The following is a 7,325-nucleotide window of genomic DNA, read 5'->3' on the forward strand; positions in this document are numbered from 1 at the left end:
CTAACAGATAACTTGGCTGTATACAATGGGATTCCAGTACAGAGTACCGAGGTAGCTACCATGTTGCCATGTTACTAACAGATAACTCGGCTGTATACAATGGGATTCCAGTACAGAGTACCGAGGTAGCTACCATGTTGCTAACAGATAACTTGGCTGTATACAATGGGATTCCAGTACAGAGTACCGAGGTAGCTACCATGTTACCATGTTGCTAACAGATAACTTGGCTGTATACAATGGGATTCCAGTACAGAGTACCGAGGTAGCTACCATGTTACCATGTTGCTAACAGATAACTCGGCTGTATACATTGGGATTCCAGTACAGAGTACCGAGGTAGCTACCATGTTACCATGTTACTAACAGATAACTCGGCTGTATACATTGGGATTCCAGTACAGAGTACCGAGGTAGCTACCATGTTACCATGTTGCTAACAGATAACTCGGCTGTATACAATGGGATTCCAGTACAGAGTACCGAGGTAGCTACCATGTTACCATGTTGCTAACAGATAACTTGGCTGTATACAATGGGATTCCAGTACAGAGTACCGAGGTAGCTACCATGTTACCATGTTGCTAACAGATAACTTGGCTGTATACAATGGGATTCCAGTACAGAGTACCGAGGTAGCTACCATGTTACCATGTTGCTAACAGATAACTTGGCTGTATACAATGGGATTCCAGTACAGAGTACCGAGGTAGCTACCATGTTACCATGTTGCTAACAGATAACTCGGCTGTATACAATGGGATTCCAGTACAGAGTACCGAGGTAGCTACCATGTTACCATGTTGCTAACAGATAACTTGGCTGTATACAATGGGATTCCAGTACAGAGTACCGAGGTAGCTACCATGTTACCATGTTGCTAACAGATAACTCGGCTGTATACAATGGGATTCCAGTACAGAGTACCGAGGTAGCTACCATGTTACCATGTTACTAACAGATAACTTGGCTGTATACAATGGGATTCCAGTACAGAGTACCGAGGTAGCTACCATGTTACCATGTTACTAACAGATAACTTGGCTGTATACAATGGGATTCCAGTACAGAGTACCGAGGTAGCTACCATGTTACCATGTTGCTAGCAGATAACTTGGCTGTATACAATGGGATTCCAGTACAGAGTACCGAGGTAGCTACCATGTTACCATGTTGCTAACAGATAACTTGGCTGTATACAATGGGATTCCAGTACAGAGTACCGAGGTAGCTACCATGTTACCATGTTACTAGCAGATAACTTGGCTGTATACAATGGGATTCCAGTACAGAGTACCGAGGTAGCTACCATGTTACCATGTTACTAGCAGATAACTTGGCTGTATACAATGGGATTCCAGTACAGAGTACCGAGGTAGCTACCATGTTACCATGTTACTAGCAGATAACTTGGCTGTATACAATGGGATTCCAGTACAGAGTACCGAGGTAGCTACCATGTTACCATGTTGCTAACAGATAACTTGGCTGTATACAATGGGATTCCAGTACAGAGTACCGAGGTAGCTACCATGTTACCATGTTGCTAACAGATAACTTGGCTGTATACAATGGGATTCCAGTACAGAGTACCGAGGTAGCTACCATGTTACCATGTTGCTAACAGATAACTTGGCTGTATACAATGGGATTCCAGTACAGAGTACCGAGGTAGCTACCATGTTACCATGTTGCTAACAGATAACTTGGCTGTATACAATGGGATTCCAGTACAGAGTACCGAGGTAGCTACCATGTTACCATGTTGCTAACAGATAACTTGGCTGTATACAATGGGATTCCAGTACAGAGTACCGAGGTAGCTACCATGTTACCATGTTGCTAACAGATAACTTGGCTGTATACAATGGGATTCCAGTACAGAGTACCGAGGTAGCTACCATGTTACCATGTTGCTAACAGATAACTCGGCTGTATACAATGGGATTCCAGTACAGAGTACCGAGGTAGCTACCATGTTACCATGTTACTAGCAGATAACTTGGCTGTATACAATGGGATTCCAGTACAGAGTACCGAGGTAGCTACCATGTTACCATGTTGCTAGCAGATAACTTGGCTGTATACAATGGGATTCCAGTACAGAGTACCGAGGTAGCTACCATGTTACCATGTTACTAGCAGATAACTTGGCTGTATACAATGGGATTCCAGTACAGAGTACCGAGGTAGCTACCATGTTACCATGTTACTAACAGATAACTCGGCTGTATACAATGGGATTCCAGTACAGAGTACCGAGGTAGCTACCATGTTACCATGTTACTAACAGATAACTCGGCTGTATACAATGGGATTCCAGTACAGAGTACCGAGGTAGCTACCATGTTACCATGTTGCTAACAGATAACTTGGCTGTATACAATGGGATTCCAGTACAGAGTACCGAGGTAGCTACCATGTTACCATGTTACTAGCAGATAACTTGGCTGTATACAATGGGATTCCAGTACAGAGTACCGAGGTAGCTACCATGTTACCATGTTGCTAACAGATAACTTGGCTGTATACAATGGGATTCCAGTACAGAGTACCGAGGTAGCTACCATGTTACCATGTTACTAGCAGATAACTTGGCTGTATACAATGGGATTCCAGTACAGAGTACCGAGGTAGCTACCATGTTACCATGTTACTAGCAGATAACTTGGCTGTATACACGGGGTTCCAGTACAGAGTACCGAGGTAGCAGAATAAATAGTCTATGAATTGGGCGGCTGGAGTCGTTGACCATTTTTAGGGCCTGGTATAGAGGTCATGGAGGATGGCAGGAAGCTTGACCCCAGTGATGTACTGGCCCGTACGCACTACCCTCTGTAGCATCTTGCTGTCGGATGCCAAGGAAACCTTTCCTTCATTTCATATAAACCTTTAAACTGGTCAACAAATGTATTTTCCTTAAATGCTATGTTTAAAGAGCCCCTAGACCATGGTACCATGATACCAGCACTAAGAGCCCCTAGACCATGATACCACGCTACGATGATACCAGCCCTAAGAGCCTGTAGACATTGCTACCATGTCACCAGCCCTAAGAGATCCTAGACCAAGCTACAATGTTACCAGCACTAAGAGCCCCTAGACCATGCTACCATGTTACCAGCCCTAAGAGCTCATAGACCATGCTACCATGCTGCCAGCCCTAAGATCCCCAAGACCATGCTACCAGCCCAAATAGCTCCTAGACCATGATACTATGCTACCATGTTACCAGCCCTAAGAGCCCCTAGACCATGCTACCATGTTACCAGCACTAAGAGCCCCTAGACCATGCTACCATGTTCCCAGCACTAAGAGCCCCTAGTCCATGCTACCATGTTACCAGCACTAAGAGCCCCTAGACCATGCTACCATGCAACCAGCCCTAAGAGCCCATAGACCATGCTATCATGCTACCATGTTACCAGCCCTAAGAGTTCCTCGACCATGCTACCATGCTACCAGCCCTACGAGCTCCGAGACCATGCTACCATGATACCATGTTCCCAGCACTAAATGCCCCTAGACCATGCTACCATGTTCCCAGCACTAAGAGCCCCTAGTCCATGCTACAATGTTACCAGCACTAAGAGCCCCTAGACCATGCTACCATGTTACCAGCCCTAAGAGCTCATAGACCATGCTACCATGCTGCCAGCCCTAAGAGCCCCAAGACCATGCTACCAGCCCAAATAGCTCCTAGACCATGATACTATGCTACCATGTTACCAGCCCTAAGAGCCCCTAGACCATGCTACCATGTTACCAGCACTAAGAGCCCCTAGACCATGCTACCATGCTACCAGCCCTAAGAGCCCATAGACCATGCTATCATGCTACCATGTTACCAGCCCTAAGAGTTCCTCGACCATGCTACCATGCTACCAGCCCTACGAGCTCCGAGACCATGCTACCATGATACCAGCCCTAACAGCCCCTAGACCATGCTCCCATGCTACCATGATACCAGCCCTATGAGTCCCTAGACCATGCTACCATGATACCAGCCCTATGAGCCCCTAGACCATGCTACCATGCTACCAGCCCTACGAGCCCCTAGACCATGCTACCATGATACCAGCCCTAAGAGCCCCTAGACCATGCTACCATGTTACTAGCACTAAGAGCCCCTAGACCATGCTACCATGTTCCCAGCGCTAAGAGCCCCTAGACCATGCTACCATGTTACCAGCACTAAGAGCCCCTAGACCATGTTACCAGCACTAAGAGCCCCTAGACCATGATACCATGTTACCAGCCCTAAGAGCCACTAGACCATGCAACCATGTTACCAGCCCTAAGAGCCCCTAGACCATGCTACCATGTTACCAGCCCTAAAAGCCCCTAGACCATGCTACCATGTTACCAGCCCTAAGAGCCCCTAGACCATGCTACCATGTTACCATGCTACCATCCCTAAGAGCCTCTACACCATGCTACTATGATACCAGCCCTAAGAGCCCGTAGACCATGCTACCATGTTACCAGCCCTAAGAGCCCCTAGACCATGCTACCATGTTACCAGCCCTAAAAGCCCCTAGACCATGCTACCATGTTACCAGCCCTAAGAGCCCCTAGACCATGCTACCATGCTACCAGCCCTAAGAGCCCCTAGACCATGCTACCATGTTACCAGCCCTAAAATCCCCTAGACCATGCTACCATGTTACCAGCCCTAAGAGCCCCTAGTCCATGCTACAATGTTACCAGCACTAAGAGCCCCTAGACCATGCTACCATGTTACCAGCCCTAAGAGCTCATAGACCATGCTACCATGCTGCCAGCCCTAAGAGCCCCAAGACCATGCTACCAGCCCAAATAGCTCCTAGACCATGATACTATGCTACCATGTTACCAGCCCTAAGAGCCCCTAGACCATGCTACCATGTTTCCAGCACTAAGAGCCCCTAGACCATGCTACCATGCTACCAGCCCTAAGAGCCCATAGACCATGCTATCATGCTACCATGTTACCAGCCCTAAGAGTTCCTCGACCATGCTACCATGCTACCAGCCCTACGAGCTCCGAGACCATGCTACCATGATACCAGCCCTAACAGCCCCTAGACCATGCTCCCATGCTACCATGATACCAGCCCTATGAGTCCCTAGACCATGCTACCATGATACCAGCCCTATGAGCCCCTAGACCATGCTACCATGCTACCAGCCCTACGAGCCCCTAGACCATGCTACCATGATACCAGCCCTAAGAGCCCGTAGACCATGCTACCATGTTACTAGCACTAAGAGCCCCTAGACCATGCTACCATGTTCCCAGCGCTAAGAGCCCCTAGACCATGCTATCATGTTACCAGCACTAAGAGCCCCTAGACCATGTTACCAGCACTAAGAGCCCCTAGACCATGATACCATGTTACCAGCCCTAAGAGCCACTAGACCATGCAACCATGTTACCAGCCCTAAGAGCCCCTAGACCATGCTACCATGTTACCAGCCCTAAAATACCCTAGACCATGCTACCATGTTACCAGCCCTAAAAGCCCCTAGACCATGCTACCATGTTACCAGCCCTAAGAGCCCCTAGACCATGCTACCATGTTACCATGCTACCATCCCTAAGAGCCTCTACACCATGCTACTATGATACCAGCCCTAAGAGCCCGTAGACCATGCTACCATGTTACCAGCCCTAAGAGCCCCTAGACCATGCTACCATGTTACCAGCCCTAAAAGCCCCTAGACCATGCTACCATGTTACCAGCCCTAAGAGCCCCTAGACCATGCTACCATGCTACCAGCCCTAAGAGCCCCTAGACCATGCTACCATGTTACCAGCCCTAAAATCCCCTAGACCATGCTACCATGTTACCAGCCCTAAGAGCCCCTAGTCCATGCTACAATGTTACCAGCACTAAGAGCCCCTAGACCATGCTACCATGTTACCAGCCCTAAGAGCTCATAGACCATGCTACCATGCTGCCAGCCCTAAGAGCCCCAAGACCATGCTACCAGCCCAAATAGCTCCTAGACCATGATACTATGCTACCATGTTACCAGCCCTAAGAGCCCCTAGACCATGCTACCATGTTTCCAGCACTAAGAGCCCCTAGACCATGCTACCATGCTACCAGCCCTAAGAGCCCATAGACCATGCTATCATGCTACCATGTTACCAGCCCTAAGAGTTCCTCGACCATGCTACCATGCTACCAGCCCTACGAGCTCCGAGACCATGCTACCATGATACCAGCCCTAACAGCCCCTAGACCATGCTCCCATGCTACCATGATACCAGCCCTATGAGCCCCTAGACCATGCTACCATGCTACCAGCCCTACGAGCCCCTAGACCATGCTACCATGATACCAGCCCTAAGAGCCCCTAGACCATGCTACCATGTTACTAGCACTAAGAGCCCCTAGACCATGCTACCATGTTCCCAGCGCTAAGAGCCCCTAGACCATGCTACCATGTTACCAGCACTAAGAGCCCCTAGACCATGTTACCAGCACTAAGAGCCCCTAGACCATGATACCATGTTACCAGCCCTAAGAGCCACTAGACCATGCAACCATGTTACCAGCCCTAAGAGCCCCTAGACCATGCTACCATGTTACCAGCCCTAAAATACCCTAGACCATGCTACCATGTTACCAGCCCTAAAAGCCCCTAGACCATGCTACCATGTTACCAGCCCTAAGAGCCCCTAGACCATGCTACCATGTTACCATGCTACCATCCCTAAGAGCCTCTACACCATGCTACTATGATACCAGCCCTAAGAGCCCGTAGACCATGCTACCATGTTACCAGCCCTAAGAGCCCCTAGACCATGCTACCATGTTACCAGCCCTAAAAGCCCCTAGACCATGCTACCATGTTACCAGCCCTAAGAGCCCCTAGACCATGCTACCATGCTACCAGCCCTAAGAGCCCCTAGACCATGCTACCATGTTACCAGCCCTAAAATCCCCTAGACCATGCTACCATGTTACCAGCCCTAAGAGCCCCTAGTCCATGCTACAATGTTACCAGCACTAAGAGCCCCTAGACCATGCTACCATGTTACCAGCCCTAAGAGCTCATAGACCATGCTACCATGCTGCCAGCCCTAAGAGCCCCAAGACCATGCTACCAGCCCAAATAGCTCCTAGACCATGATACTATGCTAGCATGTTACCAGCCCTAAGAGCCCCTAGACCATGCTACCATGTTTCCAGCACTAAGAGCCCCTAGACCATGCTACCATGCTACCAGCCCTAAGAGCCCATAGACCATGCTATCATGCTACCATGCTACCAGCCCTACGAGCTCCGAGACCATGCTACCATGCTACCTTTCTTCCGGTCTCCGACAGGATG

The sequence above is a fragment of the Oncorhynchus keta genome, chromosome 34 (assembly GCF_023373465.1).
Source record: "Oncorhynchus keta strain PuntledgeMale-10-30-2019 chromosome 34, Oket_V2, whole genome shotgun sequence".
Classification (NCBI taxonomy): domain Eukaryota; kingdom Metazoa; phylum Chordata; class Actinopteri; order Salmoniformes; family Salmonidae; genus Oncorhynchus; species Oncorhynchus keta.